This window comes from Aptenodytes patagonicus, chromosome 1, assembly GCF_965638725.1.
Source record: "Aptenodytes patagonicus chromosome 1, bAptPat1.pri.cur, whole genome shotgun sequence".
NCBI lineage: Eukaryota > Metazoa > Chordata > Aves > Sphenisciformes > Spheniscidae > Aptenodytes > Aptenodytes patagonicus.
The window spans coordinates 79174644-79198101 of record NC_134949.1 but is presented as its reverse complement, the minus strand read 5'-3'; the positions used below and the strand labels follow the sequence as shown (position 1 = coordinate 79198101).

Genomic DNA, 23458 nt, shown 5'->3' with positions numbered 1-23458 from the left:
TTGCAACATCTAGCTGTGTAGTTGGACTCTAGCATTCAGTATGGTGGAGCTTTCATTATGAACTTAAAAATGGGGACCTTTTGCCATCTTTTCATACACACGTACTGAGACAGTCCCTGCAGACTGAGATACTGGGCAGTGGAAACAGCAAGGGTAAAAAAAGCCCTCATCACACAAATTATTTTACACTTGTACCTTTAAATCTTCATTTCAGCAGGTCAGCAGGTCCACCACTATGACCTCCCAGTATATATCACGTCAGTATTTTCTCAGAATGCTCTGGGAAATAACTTATCTCAAAGGGCAGAGCGCTGGAATTTTTTAGACTCCACGGCAAGGTTTGGAAAAACTCCTTTCACTCTCACTCCTGCTCATTAGCCAGTCTCAATCTTCAATCAGACATCAACATGACATCACTGTTTGAATTATGACCTGGAAGGAACGCCCTGTTATCGAGGAGGTAAGGCAAATTCCATTATGTTTCCTTCCAGAAAACATTTTTTTCTTCCCCCCACAACGTAGCGACAGCTAGATAACTAGTCAAGGTACTCCTCCCTCCCTAAAGTCAGCATAAATACCAGCCTCCTCAAGCTACTGAGGGATGCAATGGAAGAACAGAGATGTCATTCAGAAGGTTTATGCATCTTCAGCAGCTTTGTGGTATCTTCCCTGTCTTTTTTTCCTGATGAGTCCTGCTGCTCCAGCTTTCTTGTTCACCAGGCTTCCTTTAGTCATTTCGAACGATCTGTTCTCCAAACTCAGGCTATATCAACTTTTCATTGCAAAATAGTTCAAATTCTCTAAATGTATGGAAAACTAAAATTCCTTTTTTTTTTTCCTCTCAGAAAACTGCTGGGATCACAAAGGTTTTAGGCTTCATGGCATCGGGAGCTGTGAGCCATCCAAAGTCTTTCATGCTTGCTGCTCTAGGACCAGCAGTTTGAAAGCCCACGCAGACTGAGCTCTCCCACTCCGAAGCAGAGAGGTTGAAGGACATATCTCAAGGCTCCCAGATGCTCTGCTGGACCACTGAGATCCTGCTACTGAAAGCCCTGGGCCATGTTTCTAGGATATACAGCTCCTTCATACAGAACGCCATAGGCCAGGTAGTCCCAGGCTTGCAGCCAGCACTTGCTTGAATCGCTTCCTGTGGAGATACTCCATTTTGGGAACGTCATTGGAAAAAACAAATAAATTGAAAACCTCTCATGAGCAGGGAAGCCTGGACTGTGGTGAGGTCCATGCTTAAATCTCTGTCTCAAGTCCTTTTAAGATACTTTGGTCTTTATAAATAGGTTGGTACCAAACTTCACCAACTTGACATTTTCACGGTGAGACAGGGTGATCACTGAGGGGAGGATCACAGGACGGACAAAGCTTGGCCTCACAGAGAAACTGCAGCCTTTGCTCACTCTCTCAAAATCTGACAAACCTGTTTGTATCAGCCTACTTTTTTTTTTTTTTTAATTATTTGAAGCCCATCTGAGCCACATGCCAGGTTTCAGCCTGATGATACCTGAAGGGCCGAAGACCTAAGGTGATGAGGACGCCAGGGAGGGTGGCTGGGCTGGGCCTGTGTGTCCCCCTCAGCAGCGCGGCGGCTGCTGCGGTGGCGCTGAGCACTCCCACCCACCATATGCATGGGGAGGAAACCCTGAAAACAGCCATGTAAAGCACAAAAAACCCAATAAAAAAGGCACCATAACGTCTGTGAAGGCATGCTCCCAGGCACGTTGCTTTTAACCAGATTTTAACTGTATGACAGAGCCCCTCACGAGTCGTTACCGCTTCCTTCGGGCAGGATGCACATTACCTCCGCCCGACCTGAGGAGACGCTGCCAAGGAAGCCGTTTTATTACTGCTCGCCAGAGGCGATCGATCGATCCCCCCCGCGGGTCCTGCCGCGCCCCGCTCCTCGCCCCGACACCAGCACCGGGGGCAGGGCGAGGAGTGCCGGCCGCCGCCGCGCCCCCTGCCGGCCGGGCGGCCGCGCCGGCCTCGGGGGAGGCGACATAAAATGGCAGCCAGGGCGGCCCGCTGAGACCCTTCCACTTGACAGCTAGGCCGGCGGCCCCGTGATTGAAACAGCTTAACTCCCACAAACATTTATAAATCGACCGCTGTTGTGTCATGTGTGGTGTTTTTTTTTTATAAAAGATGTCCATCTTTTGGTTTTCCAGCTGGCACACAAGGGGCAGCGGCAGCAGGGCAAACGCAACAGGCAGGGCCCATCCCTGGCCCCCTGTTCCCTGAGGCAGCTCGCAGGACCAGCGGTGTGTCACCCCCTGCTTAGAGGGGGGAAAAAAATCTGAGGCCAGTGCTCCTCCTTGGCGGGAGATGCTTCCCACGGGACACTCTCGTGTCCCCGGTGAGCAAATAAAGCCTCCTTGCCTCGCACTTCTGCGCTGTTCTCCACAGCCTGGCACTGAATGGGGGGGGCAAAACAGCATTATGTTTTTAAGTGCTGCTTTTCTCATTCCCGCTCTTTTGAGCCACAGCCACCACAAGTGGTGGTGGTGAGGTGGGTTGGAGCAGCAAGGCGTACCAGCAGCGTCAAAGCAGCCGTGGCATCCGGGCATTTCCAGGCGGCCACAGGGGCTCCCCCAGCCACGCTCCGGGAGCACACGTGAAAAGCAGCCATAGCACTGCGAGTCTTCCAGTCTTGCCGTTCATCTGCTTTTCACCAGGACACACATCCATAAAGCTTTAGTCCCTGCTGTGATATTTTGGTGCTTGCAAATTGTAGGGCACTGATCAAAATATAGAGGGAAGCAACCTTTTCTCTTTTTTTCCTTTTCCTCCCCCCCCCCCGACTCAGAAAAGTCAGATTTGGAATTAATTTTGTTCTGTGTAATGTTTTGGCTTGGTTCGTATTTATTCCAAGTGAGTTCACCCATTTCTACTGCAGAAATAAAACGTCATGAAACCAGTAAATGCTCGCTCTCCTAAAAGGGGTGAATCCCTTCTAGGGAGTGAATCACCAGTGAAGCATACCGAAAGAAAAGAAAATGCAAAAATATATTCTGTGCGACTGTAATCACAGCTGGGTGCAATTATAAAATGCACAAGGGCATTTTGGATGCCATTTGCTTGCATCGATTTTTAAGCTGTTTAATTTGACTGATGAACACAAGGAGAAAAAGTAAAAACTTTTTACCTTTTTTGTAAAAGGTAAAAAATAATAATAAAAAATAATAATAAAAATAATTAAGAATAATTAAAAATAATACTAATAATTAAAAAAAAAAGCGCCATCTTTCTTCCTTTCTGTAATACTTGGCTATGCAGCAGTAGGAGCCAGCACAAAGATTTGGCCAGACTGGGAAAAGGGAGGAGGACAGGGAAGGGAGAGTTGAATCACTTTATACATAAAATAAATCTAAAACAATCCTGGCCCTCAGCTAATACTCCGCATGTTAAAAAGGAGATATGCGCGTGTATATATGTGCGTGCCATGATGTTAGTTTTATTAGTCATCTGTTTTAGAGATTGGCTCCAACAGAAACTTTTGGATCCAGATTTGAACACTCCGAGGAAGAAGAATATCCGGAATTGAACTTTTTACTCAGACTGGCATAAAGAAAAACAGCTTTTTTTAATCCAGGCTTTTGGTTCATTGACTCCTTTTGCGTTTCCTTGGGTTTAGTACAAAAATTTAGCATGTCATGTGAAACGTAAACGCATCTAAACTTATTCTGCTGTATTCTGCTGGAATAAACCAGAAATTTTCACTGTTCATTTACTTTAGTGCATCGCTTCCTACCTATGCTTTCAACAGAAAATCTTCTTGGTTCAAATGTTTTGAAGCATTTTTTTTTTTTTAAAAGGCAAAAAGCTTTCCAACACTACTGCTGGTGCCCAGTAGTGTCAAAAAAAAAAGTATAGGAGCCTTAATTTTTAAAGACTGAATCCTTAATACTGTGTAACATTTTTTCCCTATGAGAGGACCAAAACCAAAGGGGTCCAAAATTATTAGATACTTTGTTAAGTCCTAGTTAAGAGGTTTAATGAAAATGTGACCAGGACCCACTTGCATTTATCTACATACTTTTCTTACTACTTTATCAAGAAATGCTATCTAGTCTTCAACACCAGGTGCTGAAACAGTCCCATTTCAGCTCAAAAGGTGAACACAAGTTCTAAAGAAATAAAAAATAACCAATTTTCAAGCCCACATCATGATTTTTTGTGTCTGGTATATGATTTTTAAGGCCTTATTTTGGTAATCCTCATTATTTAACTTTTGGAAGATTATTCAAACCTCAGTGAGGTGACCTGTCCTCCTTTGCTCAGCTCTGTGAAAGTTGTTTGGGTTGCATTTGTGTGGAGTTGGGGAAAAAAGAGGAATGAAAGATACAATTTTCACCTTCCTTTACTTACAGCAAAATTAAATGTAATGAATCTAAGACTTTAGCTGTTCTATAGTTGATAGTTATTTTACATACAGTTAGATAGGCAGATCAATAGATAGAGTATTTATGCTTTTATCTACACTTCACTACTGTCTGTATTTTACTAAGATGGTAAATAAGTAACAGGAAGAAAACCGGGAATAACATTTGAAATAATTCCTTCCTTTTGATTAAATTCTCCGTGAGAGCTGTGAAGAGAGAGGAGACACTCGTGACCGCAGTGACAGCAGCGTAGTGATCATGGAGGTCAGAACTGGAAGGTGCAATTAAGACACTCTTGTGATAAAGTTCAGTCACTCTAGCTTGGCCTTTCCACGTTTTAAGCTCATTCAGCACTAGCTACTAGGAAATGGGGTAATGGACATTGGGAGTGGGATGTGCGAGATGTGTACAACTACAAGTAAAGATGTACAGGAAAATCCAGGCCTTATTCTGTAGTTGCTGGAGAAAACTGGGCACATCCAGGGTGCACTTCATCGCATCCTACAAAAGATATTTAAAACTCGCCAGGTAAGTCATGCTCGGGACGTGCCTGTTCTCTCCACCAACTATAAAGAGAAAATAACGTCAGTAGTTCAGATAATGGATATGGTATTCCAAGCCGTAAATACCTACAATTAGGTGAGATGAATGTCATCTCCAGTCTCTTACTGCCTGGTTGATCATGATACAAACGTAAATAATCTGGCATCCAACTAACAAATGTTTCACTTCCTCAGGTACGTGCTCTGACCCTAGATGAAGAGATCTTTGGGAGATGTCTTTGGTTTACAAACTCAGTTGGTATTTCAAGTAGGGAGATATTAAATTAGGAGTATTTCTAGGAGAGTCTGCTGCTGACCAAAGGCACTGAGGGACTGAGAGAAAAGGGCAAAGTTTGCAGCCTTTGTGGGACAGCCTCAACAGAAAGGCAAATGGCATTTGCTGGTTAAGAGCTTTTTCTGGCTAGGGAATCAGCTGAGATTTTAGGGAAGACTTGAGCTGAGAGTAACACCCACTCCAGCAGTGGACAAGGAGAATTAAACAGTAATAAAGATACTGTCCCGTTCTCCTCTTTGTATTGGAGAAGGAGAAAAAAGGGAGCAAACAAAGTGTTACAACTTTGCCAGGAACTTCTCATAATACTAATTACAAAAAGATTGAGTGCTTATCAGCTGTGACAGTAAACATTGCTAACCACCTTTATTATCTCAACACTTTCCTACTGACTTCTGCCTCCTTGTGAGCACAGCAAACACATTACTTCGCTGTTTCTGATTAGGTCCCTGCCATGCCAAGGCTTCTGTATGTGCTGGATTAGAAACCTTTGACATTTCCATGGAATAATATGGGACTCTACACATCCAGAAAGTAAAACCTATGTACAACCATTTACAAAGGCCATGGTCTGCAGATGTAAACTAATGGGGGCCTGAAACCTTCAATACGTGTTTTCTATTGTCCATTACAGTAGGACCAGACTCCTAAGACCTTTAAATTATATCATACCACATAAAAGAGCAAATAATAAATGTAACTGAAAATATGCACACTGTCGGAATATAAAATTTTAATACAATGCCGCACTTAAAACCATAAGTATCACTTAAAGTCTATTATATTGCCAGCAAGTGAGAAGTTATGGCTTTTGCAATGAAAAAAACCCAAGTGGTTATAAAATGCTGGGTTTGCAGCAGGCAGGCAGTGTTTTTTCATAAGGCATTGGTATTTCCAGTCAGCAAACCCTCTGTCAGGGTGGTGGTAAGTTGCTCAAGGCATAATGTGTAATAACGCCTCCTCGCGTGGTGGGAACTCTGATCTGACTGTCCATCATAGTAAAGTTACAGATTACATAGTAATCTATAAATAGTTTACAGTGGGATAGTTTGCAAATGCTCCGCTAAAAACAGAAGGCGTGCACATGTGTGTCTGTTTACTCTGAGGGGCGGTTATTTACAATACCAATAATAAGAAGTTTAACAACGAACAAAACAAAGATGGAGTGTTCACAGTGAACTTTTCAAAATATTTCAGTGAAACATTAGAGCAGCTTTTAGTTCTGCTGGCAATGGCTGAATCCTCTGAACAGCAGTATTTGGAGTTGCTGCTGACAGAACTCATGTTTGGTAACAGATTAGTTGGTAGACTGCTAACTTAGTTAACAGCAGACGTGGGTATTTGTTTTAAAGAAGGTTGTAAAGTTCCGGAGCAGAAATTTTCTGGGTATGCTTGAAATAACATGGGCAGAGGTAGCAGGGATTTCCTGACTGAGTTATACTCAGATTCTTCCCTCAACTTTTCCAGAGAAATGACTTATAAGGAGAAAAGTGATGCCCATAACTATACTCTTCATGACCTGGGACTATCAAGTTCCCACTGTACAATGCATAGCTGTCAAATACCCCCTCTCTGCTACCGGCACTGCTAACTCACTTCTCAGGGAATCCAGACTGGCAGCAGGTAACAACACCCTGGAAATCCTTGGGGAAAAAAGTGCAGCGCAAGTGAAAATGATTACCTCCCACTTTTAAACATCTGTGCCCAGTTTGAAGACCAAGCTGAATTCTGCTGTAGGTCACAGCCTTGAACTGGATTATGATGCAAGGCCCCGATGGGAGCTGCAGATTATAGGTGACCGTTTACCCCTGCAGCTTGAGATGAGACCAAGTAACCACTGTAGTAAAATCCAGCTACCACTGCAATCAAGTAGCATGGAATAGGCATTCCCATCATTTACCGCTTGATACAAATTGGGAAGAAAGCATGCATTACCGCCAAGTAAATCAAAACAGAAGTTTTCAAGAGTGAACCCTTTAGAAAAGACCTCTCTGCTTAAAAAAAACAGAAAAAAAAGAGTCGAAGCCATGGCAGAGGTTAGATTCTGCAGCTTAGTGATAAAGTAAATAAATCTTTAAGAGAAAATAAGTCTCTTAATATGTTCAGAAAGAAAATTCTTTTGGAGGAGGAAACTGGCAACTGTTTTCTGAGAAAATTTCTAAGTTGCTTTGAAAAAGTAAGAGCTACTACATGCGATGATAATGTTAAAAAAAAACAGAACATCAAAGACAGATTAAGCACATTTACTTTCCTTTCACATAAATGCACACACACACCCCCATACACACTCTCCATTAATGACTAGCATTTACTGAAAGTGTCTTCAAGAAATCTGTAAAATTTCCTCCTTCCTAAAAACCTTGAATCTTAAACGCAGATCCAATTCTAGCAATGAATATTAAGCAACTCTAGCAGGTTGTGCCAAGCACCTCTGCAGAAATAGCTGCAGCTGTGTAAGATATTACTACCACTCAGCTGTTTGGTGCCGCTTCTTGCCACACCCACATATACATCAATCATATATAGGTCATTTGAGAATTCCTCATATGCTTCAGTGCACAGTCAGCCGGGGCGGCTTAATCTGTTTCTGCAACGGTTGTCTGACTATGATCTTGGTGAACAGTATCTGAACCCTCTCATTCAGCTCGAGGTCGCCGTGGTAGATAACACCCGAGCTTTTGCATCACCCATTCTGGCGCTCTACTTCAGGGCTTTTCTTCCCCAAGGACACAAAGTTATTTAGAGGCTCCTCTCAGAGAGCAGAAATTCAAGCAATTTTCTGTATTGCTTGCTCACAAACCTGATTCAGCTGTAAATAGATTCACAGCTGAAAGTCCATGCATACCATTTTTTAAGCTGCACTAAAGCTGGAGGGAAGTAGACTGACATGAGCTGATGTTAAAAATCCCGAAGTACTGCACTGTTACTCAGATATTTTTCTATGGCAGGAAATACAGTCAGTTCTATGGGAAATTTTGGAAGAGAGATGTTAACCCTAGTGAGTCCAACAAAATGAACTCTCCAGGTGTCTGAAATTGGAAACATTTTCCAGTTGCAAACAGTGTTGCAGAAACATGTGCTTACCTGCTAAAGGGAGAAGAAAACAGGACTGAATAGCAAATAGGGAAGACTCTGCAGCAGGTTTCCAAGAGTTACATGAAAATTCTTGACAGGCGATACAATTTGGTTGAAACAAGTCAGCCCCTTGCAAAAAAGGCAGCTCTGCAACAAAAGAAGAACAAAAAGTGGTATTGCACATATTGCTATTCTAGGGATTGTTTCTCAAGAGTGCACTTATAAGCTCATACACAACACACGCAGAAGTGAAACAAGTGCTGTTCCACCTCATCACTGACAGAAATAAACATTTACTTCTTGCACTTTTCCCTTTTCTGTTTTGTTTTCTTGGGGGGGGTAGGGTGGGCGACACATTGACACCAACGCTAAGAGCTATACCTATCACTAAAGAGGATAAGAAAGTTTTCATGAGCACACACAGTGCAAGTAGTTCTGTGTTCCAGCACTAAAGAGGTGACAGAAAAAGGTTTGAAATATGCTGCATGATCTGCGGTGATCACCTTCGGAGAGCAGCTGTCCTACAAGGCCCAGAAAAGTCTTAAATGTGTCATTTAGAAATACGGGAAATTCTTTCTTTAGGGCTTCAAATGATGGTCATAATATCACTGCCTGTCCTGAGCTGGTCTTGAAGTGCCTCTCTGAGATGACCGTTAACACAATAAACAACCCCAGAGTGGATATCTTGGTGCAGCACAGAATTTATCATTATGGACTTCTAACCCCAATACAAACATCTCCATAATTTAAAGATTTTTTTTTTTTTAAACCACTGATCAATAAATATAAAACACTATTAGGAAAAAAAAAATATATACACACATACATACACACAGACGCTCAGCGGCATTCACACACATCCGCATCCACACTCTGAGTATGGTTCTTCATGCCTTGCACTTGCATAGTCATTAGTACCAGCTCTGACACACTGCTAAACCTAACTAGGAATGTACAGATCTCCTTTTTGACTCAGTTTATCCTGGGTACAAACCGCTCTTGCTTTTGTTTTGCGGCATTCCATAACCACTTTGCAAGGATGTAAATAACTGCATGTGTTTAAAAATATGTATTTTCAGGTTCATCTTTCCTGCGTTTGAGAGAACTAAGTAATCCCCTTACACTCCCACCTTTTGGTGCTCTATGGGTGTGAGCTTCACTCTGTTACCACTTACTTTAGTCAAAATCAGAGGTGTTAGTTTAAATAACAGTGTTGTGCGAAGTCAGTGCATTTTGACTGCAATGCCTTAAGGAGCGCACACAGAAGCAGCTCAGCAGACAGCCTGCAGAATGGGAGAAATTATCCGCAGCTTGTAGGCTACAGAGCCATGAACTGATATTTTTAGTACCTGGGGGCAAGGTAGGGAAAGCAACCTTTTCAGCAACACGCGTGTATCTGGGAGATGACACACGATCAAATTTGAAGTGAGCGATGTATAGCAAAAACACAAGATATGAGCATAGTACACTGGCTACAAATATGCTATACCAACAAAACCTCCTGTGAACGCAGCCAGACATTGTACTAGTACATGAAAAACTGCTCTGAGCAAAGCAAGCTGTATCAGCAGAGCTTTCTTGATATAGCTGGGTTTTATATTAGGAGCGTCTGCCAAAACTGCTGGAGTGGTCAGGACACTGAGGTCTTCCAAAAGCTATGACCAATTGATCTCAGCTGGAAGCGGATACTATCAAAGTACGTATCTAAAATAATAGGCCTTGCCATGAATTTTGGCTTTTTTCCCCCCTCCCTGCTTAAAAAGCAAATTGAAGATGATTCTCAATCCTCTAATTTAGAGTATATGAGAAATCCCACTGATTTTAGACAGATATTATGAACAGAAAGTGTAATAATAGCTATTTGGTTCTCAAAAGATTAAATGCTTATGGGTATGAAAATAGTGTTTTGCTTGGAGATCCTGCTTTGACATTTCTATGCTAGCAGATTAAAAAAAAAATCCTCCATTTTGCCTATAACCTGTGATAATTTGATTAGCTGGGATAATAAACCAGCATCATAGTGCTATTCTTCAAGATTTGAGGGGGTTATTTCAGAATAAAACTCCACTGCCTTTTTTATTTAAATCAACCTAACTTTGATGATCAAAGCTCAGGTATTCCATCAATGCGTGCATGAAGTATAAATTATTATTATTTTTTTAAAACTTGTGAATTACATTTATCTTGCTTTCATCTAATATCCTGTATATCTTAAACTATTTATAGGTTCAGGGGAAAGGGAAAAAGAGAATGCCTGAAAAAAAAACAACCCATGATGCTGTTGTACAGAAGTTCCAGGAGACTGTAAATAAGCATACTCCTCACACCAGCTGAGCAATCAGTATGTTATTTTGGCAGGTAAAGCAAATCAAGAATTCAAATAGCCTTTTGTTATCAAGTATTGATAACATGCCTTAAACCAGGCATTTCCCTGAGGCAGAATTTCAGAACTGCTTTACAGTTTTCTCAGGCACATACTACTTACCCATCCCTCCACCTCGCTATAGGGAAAGCCGCAACACAAGTGTCTCAGGGGAACCACGCTGAACGACCCAAAATACTTTTGCAGACGTAACCGTCACGTTGTAGGTTTAGAGACCTCGTGACCAGCATGGAAAGAAACACGACTCCAGAGGATTTTGGACCCCAAGGCTGCCACCAACCCAGATTCAGCTCAAACTGCTCTGAGCCACAGGGCAGTATAATTTTCAGGTATATTCTATGCGTGTGAGGCAGAGGAGGAAAAGGTGTAGCATGACTGGTGATGCCACTTGAAAGAACAGCTATTTTAGAGTTTGCTCAAATCCAAAATGCTACTTCTGGCAGAGTTGTAGTTGTCCAAATACTAGTGAATATTCAAAAATACAGGGTAAAACACAGGATCATGCATCACAGGTGCATTATAAATAACACATTAATATAACTGCCCTCCTTTTCTAAGTGACTGTATTTTAACTTATTTGTCAGTGTGGGTGAAATTAATTTTTCATACAGCATGAACTTGCTCAGCAAAGGGACTGTCAGTTCCTCCTCAGGACTGACAACAGGAGCTGCCGTACATCATTATTTCAGTGGAGCTGACACAGTTGCCCCACTTACACCTACCGCTCAGCCAGCTACGGCCAGAGAAATCAGTCACACGGACTCTAATTTCGAGTATTACTGCGTATGTCTTTCAATTCAGCTGTGAGTGGCCGGCAAATAAGCTCTATCATTTCAGTGACTGCAGTCTACAAAGGTGCAAGCCAAGAATCAACACACTGGCTGGAAATGGTGGTTGCAATTAAACTACAATTAGCCTGGCAAGCTGATGTGATCAAGATCTGTCATGTGAAAACCCACAGCAGCAGCATTATAGACCTTTTTCTACTGGACGATTTTAATTTGGGGCTGCAGTGACCGGGAAGCATATGGATGGCTGGAAATTGCAAAGGCTTGGTCACTACTTTCAGAGTTTTGCAAGCTCAGCTCAATCAACCAGAAGCGTGGAAAAAAGTGCACGGGAAGAATGAAGTGAAAAGACATCGATATAAAACATACCATCTGTACTCTTGGCTTTAGTCCTCGAGTTACATATATGTAAATTTTCCTTTGGGATAGTTAAGCCTTATTTCAGTCCGCGAAGCAAGTGGCCTTTTGTGCTCTTGGCCTTCCCCTCCCCGGCCATTTAACAAGCCAGTCTACAACCGGTCCCAACAAGCAAGACCACGGGGTTCAGCCTATGCTATACCTGGCTTCCCAAGCACCTTGGTTCACTCTTCTTTCAGACCTGTGAAAGATTTGCAGGTATCAAATATTTTTTCTTTCTTTTTTCCAGCGATAAAAAGATGGCAGTATGTCTTCCGGGCTTTGCTTCCCTGATCTTTCTCCTTTAAAAAAATATTTCACTTCAATGGAATTAAAGCTCATACTATAAATTCAAATTATAACTAAAGGATGAATTCTGATGAATTCTGGCTACAGAAATGGATAGGAAAGCCCCTGTTGACTTTCCCTGGGGCAACATTGTACCTCAGACAAAGAAGAAGATTGTTTTTAATGCTGACTTCTCGTAGCTGAATTTTTTTTGCTGACAGTCTGTTTCTGTTGCATGTATTGCCGAGTTTCTTTTCTGCTGCAATAGTGACACTTAATTTGCTTTTATATCTCTGAGGACATAAACTTATAAAGATAGAAACCTAAAGGCAATAATTTCTCCTGAAAACCCTTAAAAGAAGTCGGATGAAGAAGTTACAGAAAGCTCTGCATTAAAAAGCATCAAATCTAACTCCATGGAGACAAAGAAAAAGCTAGAATGTACCAAAAACAAAAATGAAACTTCAAGGGGCTAATTACAGGATTAACCTAGCCTAAAAGCACCAAAAGATCTCCCATCTTATCTCAGATTATTACTTTCTCCATACTTAAAACTCCTACTTAAAACCTCTCTCCACAATCAAAACTCCAATAATTCATATTTAAAACCTCTCTCATTCTTCATTTCCCATAGATCAAGTCTTAAACGTAAGGACTAATTGATGGCACGGACAAGCGGCACACAGATTACTGCCAGCGTGCTTGCACAGATGTCGGTGGTGATGCTCCATTTTGCAGAGAGCACCTTGTGAACCGATTTCACAGCACCCCAAGTTTAATTCGGATTCAGGTAAGTGAAAACATCTCACAAGCAAAGCTTGCAAACACAACTGCATCACTGACAGCGTTTTCACACTGCAAGCAGGCTGTGAATTTAATCGTGGAGGTAGAACAGTAACACATTTTTCAAGGGGTGACTACCACTTAACAAAACAGACAAAAAAAAAAAATCCCGACGGCAGTACCACTCAAATTCATAAATGTCTTTACAGACTGACATTTTTAAATCTTTCTGCACTGCCCTGGCTCTGCTTTAATGAAAATTATAAAAAAAAAGTCAACAATTTCAGCAGGAAGAGACTGGAAAAATCCTATTCATAACATCCATCATTTTAAGCTAAATTCATATTTGATATATCAGTGCCTTGGTTTTACAGGCTGCTCATTTACAGGTCTCACATGAAAGTCAACATCCCCCAGCAATTTCAATAAAACATTAAAGCTTCAGGTAACTCAGGGAGAAGAATTCTTGGATGGGTAAACGCAGCATAACTAAACACTAGAAGTTCCCTTTGAACTTTCCACGGACTCTTTCAGGACGAAACAGAAAGGTCTCTCCTTTGCTTCCATTAAAGCACTCATGCATGAATTTTTGAAGCAGCATTTGAAGGGTTTTACTGGGAAAGGATGCAGTGAGTGCAAACGAGGGCATTTTGGAAGAATTTCACTTGAGCACCTGCTGGGTCTCCTTTGCTTGCTCAGTCACTTTAGGCAATCTCACCGACAGGGACTGTCAACTGCTTTACCCCTGTATTTGAAAACCGAGCAAATCCAGGCAGGATTTTTTGCACAGCAGCCTGACACTATCTCTGCAGGAACACTAGGGGAAAAAAAAAAAAAAAAAAGACACTCCCCTTCAGCCGCCTTTGCTTTTGACTAAAATGCCAACATTTCTTATTGGCCTCCTTCCTCATTCCCAAGAACTGCGGGACATGGAAAACCGAAAAGGGAACATTTCAATTTGTCTTCCTATTTATAAGCAATTCCTGCACCGCAGGGAGGCCCTGCCCACAGCCATCCTCACCCCGGCCCCTCTCCCAGCCCACTGCTCAGCCTCTGTCTGCAGAGGTGCCAGACCACATTTAAGGCAGCTGCTTCTGAAGCCTATGTGAAAAACATCCGCTGTGAACAGTAGCTGCCTATTAAGAACAGCAACCCTCTATGGAGAGATTAAGAGACTGATGGATCCTGGGCAACTGAGACTCATAACCAGCTTAGAGAAACAAATCACACCCTTCTCATCTGATCCATCGCTCCTGGCACAGCCAGCGATAAGCAAGCTTTGGAAGAAGCAACAGAAGAGGGAGAGAGGCGCATCTGACAGCAGAGCGGAGCCAAAAGTGACTTTCAATGCAGCAAGAATTTAAAGTCTACGTGGAAAAAAAGAATGATGAGGCCACGACCCACAACGCCCCTTGACAATTTTGTCTCTTCTCACAGATCTGTAGACTTTGCTGGACATGCTCTAAGGCCCACCAACATTAATGGGGACATCTCCACTCGAACCACCAAGCTTCTGGCTTAGCACCTTAGCACCTTTCAGGCATACACCAGAGCAAAAGCCACTCAGAAAAGCCACTCTGCTCTATTTTTAGAGCAGAGCTGGGGTTACTGATGGCCACACTAGGAATAACCAAGCTTAACGATGCCAGCATTGGTACCAGATTAGAGACATATGCAGGACCTGTAGCGGAGTTTTACAACAGATGCTCACAAGGCCCTGTCTGCAAAAGAAAATTTTGTTTGGGTGGCATGGATTGGGCAAAAGGAATGTGAAATGTCGTAATTCTCCACTTCCAGGATCACTATGACTGCAAGGGGGGGAAAGGGGGGGGGGGGGGGGGGCGGGGAAAGAGACTCCTATCCTTGCATGGGTAGTACTCTGCAATCATGCATCCTGAAAGCAGAAGTAATTGCCACTTGCATTCAATAATGTGAGGGGAAAGGGGGAAGAAAAAAAAAAGAAAGAAAAAAAAAATAAGTAGGCAGTTCATCCTCAGCTCATTACAGAGGTCTTCCAAGTCTGGAAAGAGAAATTTAAGAAATGATGGCACTACCACCCCTTCTGCCCCTTCCCCTGCTCTACCAAAGCAAAGTTGGCGTTATACTCTGTATCTGTTTCTGTGCAAAATCCAGTGGTGTCAGCTCCACTGCCAAGGAAGGTGAGGTTCCAGTGAAGCTGCCACATGCAATACTGAGATACTTTCTGCTCTACCAGACTTGAAGATTTTCAAGAAAGGTAGCAAATAGCTGGAGGCAGCAACTTCTTATATTTCCTCTGACGTTTCTACTACGCTCTCAGACTCAGCTTCTGACTACGCATGAGATGGCAGCTGCTTAGTCAAAAGCTTCCCAAGGAAACCCAGTAACACAAGAATACAGCTCCACAGCCTGTATCTGTTGCCATTCTCAAAGCAGGTATTGCTGTCTGAACCCCTTGAGAATAAAAGGAGAAAATGGTATAAAACAAGTTTTTGACTCATCTCTAGTGAAGATGATATGCCTGGATAGCAGAGGATAAACTACTGTTGGCAGAAGACAGACCACGTCTCTACTCTCTCAGCTGCCAAAGTTAGGGGAGATCTGAATGTTGGTCTTGGACTTACACAGAAGTCAGCAAGTTCATGGCTCCATCAATCCTCCATCACCAAAACCAGCCAGAGACTAGATAAACTGTGCAGCAATGTCAGGACTCGGTGTGCTGGAGGCAGTATGTAGGGAAGGGTTTTGTGGGAAATAAACGGACTTCAAAAAAGAAGAGGTAAGTAGAAGTAGCAGCAATTACAGGACTATCACAAAAAGCACCTGGATTCAACTCAGCCATCATTTTGTGCTCCTGCCATCACTAATTTAAAGTCCTACAGCGCAAACATTAGGGAGCTTTAATGTCACCCCATCATCACCTCTCTGAACGGTTATGAGAGACACATTGAGCCTCTAAACAACATTCAATTTTTCAGTAATGACTAAAGTGCCGAGCTATTCTTGGGGATTAACAACTGCCTGAATGGTCCTTCAGGCTCAGGAAGGGACACCTGCCAGTGACTAATCTCTGGAAAATCTCTATGATGATTAGTAATACCAGGAGAGGAAAACCAAAACCAGTGTTGTGCCAGATTTTTTTATATTAGGTACAGAAGGTATTTTTCTATTGATGTCAACTGATACTGGATCAGGACCCAGGTTGTTATAAGACCCACCCTGAAGAGCCTCTGGGAGAGAAGAGGTGGACTCCACACACACCTTGTGCTGGGGGAACCCCTCAGACATCTCCTGAGTGCCTGACTGAGATTTCAAGAAAGATATCTAAAGCCATTCACAAAAGCACACTACACCCTTGGTATTTTTGTTTAGTTTCTAGTATTTGTTACCTTGAAGTCCACGTTTGCCTGTTTGCCATGTTTCCACAGCAATAGATACAAAATACGTATTCTTCACAAACAAAAGGAGGGCATCTTCCACATGCCCCTGGAGCTGCGACTGTCAGAAACTGTGCAGCCCCAGGTAGCAGACGGAGGCCCTGAGCTAATGAAGCATTTAAGCACATCCTTAACTAATTTTAAGCACAGTAGTAGTCCCACTGTAGCTCTAACTGGCCATTCCCCTTTGTTTCTGGATAACCTTTTAATGTTCCAAAACTGATCGTGCTGCATTCAGAGGTACGGGATTTGATCCAGAAAAAGCATGCATACTGAAATTGTATTTGGCTCCCAAATTCTGGGAAAATCTTGGGTCGAGAGAAGGGAGAAACGAGAGAAGGAAGAGGATATTGAACATTTTCGAGCAGCTAGAGGCTCTGCCTCCAGGTACAGTTTATTCTGACCAGGCTATTTACTAGTATTAAATCTTCAGTGGTTTGTGTTACGATGCAAGTCATTTGGCTGTCTGCGCTGGGTGGAGAGACAGCAACCTGTCAGTGGCAGAGCAGCTGCGTGAGTCGCAGTGGACAGATGGCGAGGACGCAGCTCAATTCTTTCCTCCCTATATTTCCCTTCTATGATTTTCTTTCCTCACCCCCACCCCGATTCTTTTGGCGGGGGGAGGGAAAGCTACTTGGACCTCAACATGCTCAAAGAGCAAATTAAATTTGCCTTATAATTACTTCCCGAGCCTCTGTACTAGCAATCTGTCCTCACCCCAGACAGATGGCAACTGCTCTTGCACAGCTGGTCTGGCACTGGCAAAGCCAGCACATGAACGGCAGGCAGGTGGTTTGGCTCACCAGCTGCAAAGAAATCAAGGAAGAAAACCCAGCTTATCAGCTGAGGAGAGCATGATTTGGAAGCATTCCTGCAGGATGGCTGGCGGTTTAATAAGAGAAAAATCTAATATATACTTGTCCATTAAGACTTAGACCATGCCAGTTGACACTGGGCATTTATCGGGTGACTGAAGGAGGCTGTAGCATCCTTACTGGCGCTGGCTCTACGTATCTTCTCACTCCAAGCAGTTCTTATCAGACCTCTTATTTTTTATTAACTTAGAACGTGTGTACATATATATGTGTATGTATGCATGCATTTTAAGTGTCTATTTCCATGCATTTATGTAAAGCCTAATACAATGGTTCTGCTAATAAGTTGCTTAAGCACAATCATAAGCAAATAATTGCAACAGCAACAATATCACTAAGAGTCTCCCTTCAGTCATTCTATAGCCAGAATACGATGTCACTTCGTCATCCATCACGGCACTGCTTTGTCCCAACCTGCCACTGTTGTGAGCATACAAACATGAAAGCCTCAAGACCATCTTGAGTGCTAAACTGGTGTCACCTGAACTGAAAAGAAACATCCTTAGTACAAAAACAAGAAAGAAAAAAAAGGAACCCTGATTCATCAATAAAACTTCTTCCCCATTCTCCTCCACTCGATAAAACCAAGGAGTTATCCTGGACTACCCAACTGGTTCCCAACTTGGCTAAAGTTCTACAAAAATTTAAACTTTTTAAAGTAAGACCCTTTTCAGTCTGGGTGGTGGTGTCTTTTTCTTCCCCATTTTAATTTGCCAGGTTTTCCTGAGAGACTTTCATTGTCATGTCTTCATTCCTACCGAAATTTCCATGACTGTTGAGATTTTCACACATGAATGGATGGATGAGTTTGTTTCCAGCAAAGGAAGAGTTGCTGCCTGCTGAGAGACCACAGGCAGCCTGCTACCTGCACAGCACTCTGTGAGCTTTGGGAGCATGTACCAAGGCATGTGGACAAAAAACCCACTCATAAATGAAAGCCCCAAATGTTAGCCTCTCACCAGGCAGAGGAGGGGAAAAGAGCTGCTAGAAAAACAATACTGGACATTTTAAAGGTGAACATCTTGCAAACTAAATGCTATCCAGGCTCACAGGAACACTCCAGTTCTGCCAAAATATGATTGCTGCACTAGTGTTAAATGGATTTATTTAAATCAGTCTAAGCTTCTGCTTAGATATCGTCACACTGTGCAAACAGATCCCTTTGCAGATGCAAGTGGGAGGGTTAAAGCAGTCCCAGGTCCAGCCATCCCTCCTGCCTGGGGCAGAGGAGGAGCAGCCACACCAATACTAAGACACCCATCCTCATTTAAGCAGCTCCCATTCGCAGTTCAACCTGAGCTTTCTGATTTTGCCTCAAGTAAGTTAGACAGTGCTCACACAGTCTATTCTGCTAAGCAGATGCATGCAAGGCTAACTGCTGGCAGAGGGGCAGGGGCAGTATCAAACAGCTGTGGCAAAGGAGGCCTCGCCATATTTTAACTGGAAACAGCAGTTTGCAAAGTGGACGGCAGTGCAGCATCTTTGCTGTGCCTTATCTGAGTGATCCAGCAAAACCCTCAATGCAATTTTCTGCTGGTGCAAGGAGAACACAAACCTGCAAACTTTTTTAACGCTATTTCCACAACCCTTTTGTAAGCAGGTAACAACCCTATGCAAGTAGGAGGAGTCATTTAAAACCTGAACAAAACTGCTTCTTCAACAAAAGATAATAGTTGGAGAATTTTCAAGCTTCCATGAAAACAAAGGAAACACTAGAGATTCAGTATCACAAGCAGTTGAACGGCAGCACCGTTTAGATTTCAGATCCAGCAGCACAACCCAACCAGAAGATCTTGCTACACATGAAACCAAACTTTGGGAAATCTTATGACATTACAATAGCAAAAGTTAGGTGATAACCAAAGAGAAGGAAGAACCTGAGTATCAAGGCATATTGTGGAGCTTGTTGAATCTGTGCTGGTGGACAACACTGGTTGGTAAGTGCTTTGATGACGAATTTCTCTGGATTCTTGTTGGTTACTGTTCTGCATTATACTGAGTCACAATCATGTGCGTAGCACTTGCAATGAAGAGAGAGAGAGAGGCTTTTGTCAGGGCCACAGTATTTACACTGGAGCGTCAGTTATTCCACTTACGCAACAAAAAAGAAAAAATACATGCAAAAAAAAAAAAAAAAGCAACTCAGAAGAGAGATCCTGAAGAGCGATGGCCAGCTTTGGTAGCGCTTACCTTCACTGAGTAAGAAACAGGCACATACAATGTGGAGGAACCACAACCCAAGGCACGTGGCCGGGTGGGTGACTCTGACCCTATCCTCAGCCGGCATCTCTAACCTTTACCAAATGCTATCGTTCAATCTCTGCTGAATTAGCGGTGAGAGCACACCGCTCCTCCACTTGTTCACAGCAGGTCGGAGAACAATGCTGGAAAGCTGCCAAGGGTTCAAACACAAAGAGAACGAAGAGAGGGAAACCCCCAAGAACCAAACCCCAAACCTGAAAGCTGCTCCAGAGACTGCACAAGCCTAAGTATCGTTTCTCAGACTTTTTATTCGGGGAAAACTCTCTCAGAGCTTCAAGGGCAATTGCACCTCAATAAAAATTAACTACAAGTCAGACAATTTTTCCTCCAAGCTTTACTGAGCAGGCTCCATCTACAAAATAGCATAAAAGTAGTTGTATTTAAGGATTTTGAATTATTATTTGTTGGGGTTTTTTGCATTATTCTCAAACTATGAAGCCTCAGTCATAGACTCACAGACCAAAATCTGACTGACGTAGGTGCTGTGGGAAGGCAGCACAAAAAAGATAATTAAGCATAAGCAAAACCAGAAGCATATGTTCTCTCAGGGTATGTTCTAGGCACAATCGTTCATGGGTAGCTAAAGAGTAGTGAAAGCATTTCCACATAATCTCATAGCAGCAAGCTAGATGACTCAAAAAATTCCTCCCTATTTCCCTTCATTTTCAAGCGATGAGGGAGAAAAATGCTTTTACAAGATGCCACAAAAGGCTGGCGGACTCCATTTGTCCCACACAGAGTTGGTATCCGACTGAATACTGAAGACCTCACCGAGACGACTACAACGCAGTGGTCCCCAAGGAAAGATGGTCTGGGTCAGTGCCACTCCATTCCCCGTGCAGAGTCAACGCAGCTTTTTTTACTCCTCAGCGCTCTATTTAAAGGTAATTAAAAAAATTACTTCCCTGCCTCGAAATTAATTCTGAAGCCTCAGAAGAAGTTGAAAGTCTACTATTAATATTATATGACTGCTATAAAATCCTGGTTTGTTTTTTCCTTCCATTTGTTTACCTTATATATGCACCAGGAATGTCTTGGTTTTGCCGAAATATTCATGGGATGATGTTTGGTAGCTCTCATCCACTGATTAAAGGGCAGGAGAAGAAAGATACTCTAAAAAGTTAGTTTCTGATATGATAGTGATGCTCAAGGAAGTGAAAAAAATACACGAACAAAAATAGCCCTCAAAAGTGAAAAACAAAATGAAAGACAAGGGAACGCTCCCTCCCACACAGCCCCCCAAGAGCATTTTCTCCAGTGATGGAGCAGTCTGCAGGCAGGCCTTCAAGAGCTGAAATAATCTGCTGCCTTTCTAAGGTGGTAGGATTTGACCAGAGGGCTACAGGTTTTGCTAAAGAAAGAAATGCAAGAGTCCCTCTTGCCTTGCCTGACTTACTACGGTCACGGAGACTCACAGGCTGGGCTGGATATGACTTCCTATAAAAAAAAATCAAACAGAAATAAAGAAGGGCATAAGCCCAATTGGTTTCCTTTCACAGTAATTTTCAAGTCTTGAAAACTTGGGTCAATCCCCCTTATACATATTTGTTCCTCATTTTTACCAAATTTTACTTCCACCCTAGGAAAAATCTCAGAAATAGGAGGCAGCCAGAGGCTGGAAGAGAACGCCGAATCGCCTGGAAAATGAGAGATTAACACAGATGCCTTTGTGTTCACAGAAAACGTACAATGAAACACGACAGGGGAGAGCACTGCCAGGGAGCCACGAGAGAGCACAGCAAACAAGACGCTGCAGCAGTCAGCCGGCAAATGCACTGGAGACGGGGATTTTTGATTCAGTAAAAAGCTCTGCTTGTTTCTATTTGAATGTAAATGTCCTCTGTGGAGCCAGAGGACTCTCCAGGCTTGGCATCCCCCATAAGAGGAAGGCTCTTGCCCCAAGAAGGCATTAGCCAGACTGGCTCTTTAAAATAAACAGCTGGAATATCGCCCCAAGGACCAAATACAAAGGGGTTTTGGTGGCTGAACCAAAATTAACTGAAATGAAGACCAGATTTCTGCCCTCCGGCAAGGGTGGTGGGTTGACTTGGTGAGTTTAAAAGCTAACTGCTTTGGCTTCAGGGTGACTTCACGAGGCCCAGGTTTTCCTGGGAGGGAGAAGAGAAAACTGGAAGGTCGTTTCCCTTCTGTCCTCGTTCCCTGCTGCCACTGTCCCCCGTTGCACAACCTTGTTGGGACAAGGCACAAGGTCACAGCTGCATCAAGCTGTGCTGTGCCAAACGTCCATCTTCCACTTAGGTACCAGGGAGCCGCACTACGTTTCACTTAGGTGTACTCAGGTACAGCAGGGCTGGCGAATCTGCATCCTCCCCTGAAGTTATTCCATGCATAGAGGTGGCAGTAAATATTTCCCTTATATTTCTTCAAGCTTGCAATATTTGCTCTTCCACTTAGTCAAAACTAAAAGCCACCAACATGACCTAGTATCCTAATTCACATGGTCTTATCTTTTAGGCTGTTGCACAGTTCCATTCAGTAAAATTGGCAACAGATAAACATAACCCCAGAGAGTAATAGGTTTACTGGAGTCATTTACAGTTCTTAAATAGAAGACACTGAAAAGTAATCAGAGGGGGTGGGGAAGAGGGAGGGATGGGAAACAGGACAGCACACAAGACTTGGCTGTCAGTGCTGCAGGCATCAGCTACAACACGAGATAGCACTGATCACGTGGAAAAGCTCCGAGGGCACATGGTGCTGCTTATAGACAAGATTCATACCTAAACTCAATGCAAAATTAATCGATACCTTTAGCTACTCTAAAGGCATGGGCATTACTCTACTCCGCACTTGTTCACATAAACCCTGCACTTAGATTTCTTACTTGAGTGCTCCCCCAGAATTCACCCAACCCTGTAACACGACAGCCTAAGCCCCGGCTCATCACACCCCGCTCGGCAGCTACAAAGCAAGCCACAAGCACCAAGATTTGTTTGCAATAGCACCGGACTCACCATTCCCAAACACCTCCTGCCACCACCCAAAGCACCACAATCCTTTTGACTTCCCCTCAGTAAGCAAAAAACGTAATAAATTAAGAGCTAAACTGAGTGCTGGTCTAAGAGGGACCTGCATCACTAGCACGCTAAAGGTTTTGTACTTTGTTTCCAAGATAGGGGCTTTGCTGTAGAGTCAGCAAAACAACAAGGTGTTTTTAAAACGTAAGCAAAGTGAGTATCTCTTAAATTCCCCGTGACTTTGGGCACCCTGACCAAGGGCACCACCATCTTTCAGCTTTATTCCAGCACACAATGCTGTGTTCCTCAGAGGTCAGAACTGTCTTCAAATGCCATTAAATCCACTGTTATTTCCTGTTCTTTAAATCTATCAGTTTAATAAATCTGCTCCGTTACTGTCTCATTTGTAGAGGCAGGCAGGAGACTGTGCAACACAGCAGATGCAGGAGTTAAAAAAAAAAAAAAGGCAGTGGGGGGGAACCTAAGCAAACAGCTTTTATTTGCTTATATCTGGCATCTCTGAATGCGTGCACGGAGCTGCTGGGGCCAGCCAAAGCAGTAGCAATGGTTGCCTAAGCTCCCCATGCCCCTCCAGGAGGAGTTCTCCTAATCACTGTGGCCATCCCAAACCACAACACACCTCTAGACTTTATATGGGATCATACAGTGGTAGACAGTTGGGTCATACCCAAAGATCAAACCACAGGGGATCCTGCCCCATGTTATGTAAATATTGCTCAGTAGGACTCGTGGATAAAAAGCCATTCTGAGCTCTTCAGGACTCTGCCAGATATATCTCACCAGGCTTTGGAAAGCTCAGGTTGAAAGAGTAGGAATCCCAATAGATGTGTCAGCTGTTTTATTGCTCTTCATGACTATGTAGCATTCCTCGCATTCCCCGTGAGAGCATGAAGCAAGAAGCCTTAAAGGGCATGTCCTAGCAGCGTAAAGCTGCGTCCATCCTTCCTAGCACCTGCTGGTGGTAG

General features: G+C 43.1%; 1 protein-coding gene across 3 annotated transcripts in view; it reads right to left on the bottom strand.

The window, feature by feature from the left end:
- The window catches only part of PRR5 (proline rich 5), a 91685-nt gene that overhangs the window by 59464 nt on the left and 8763 nt on the right, over positions 1–23458 (bottom strand). For all 3 annotated transcript variants that reach the window (XM_076344109.1, XM_076344128.1, XM_076344119.1), the window contains one exon: positions 8313–8450. The gene's annotated coding sequence lies outside the window, so the exon portion shown is untranslated. The remainder of the gene's footprint in view (positions 1–8312; positions 8451–23458) is intronic.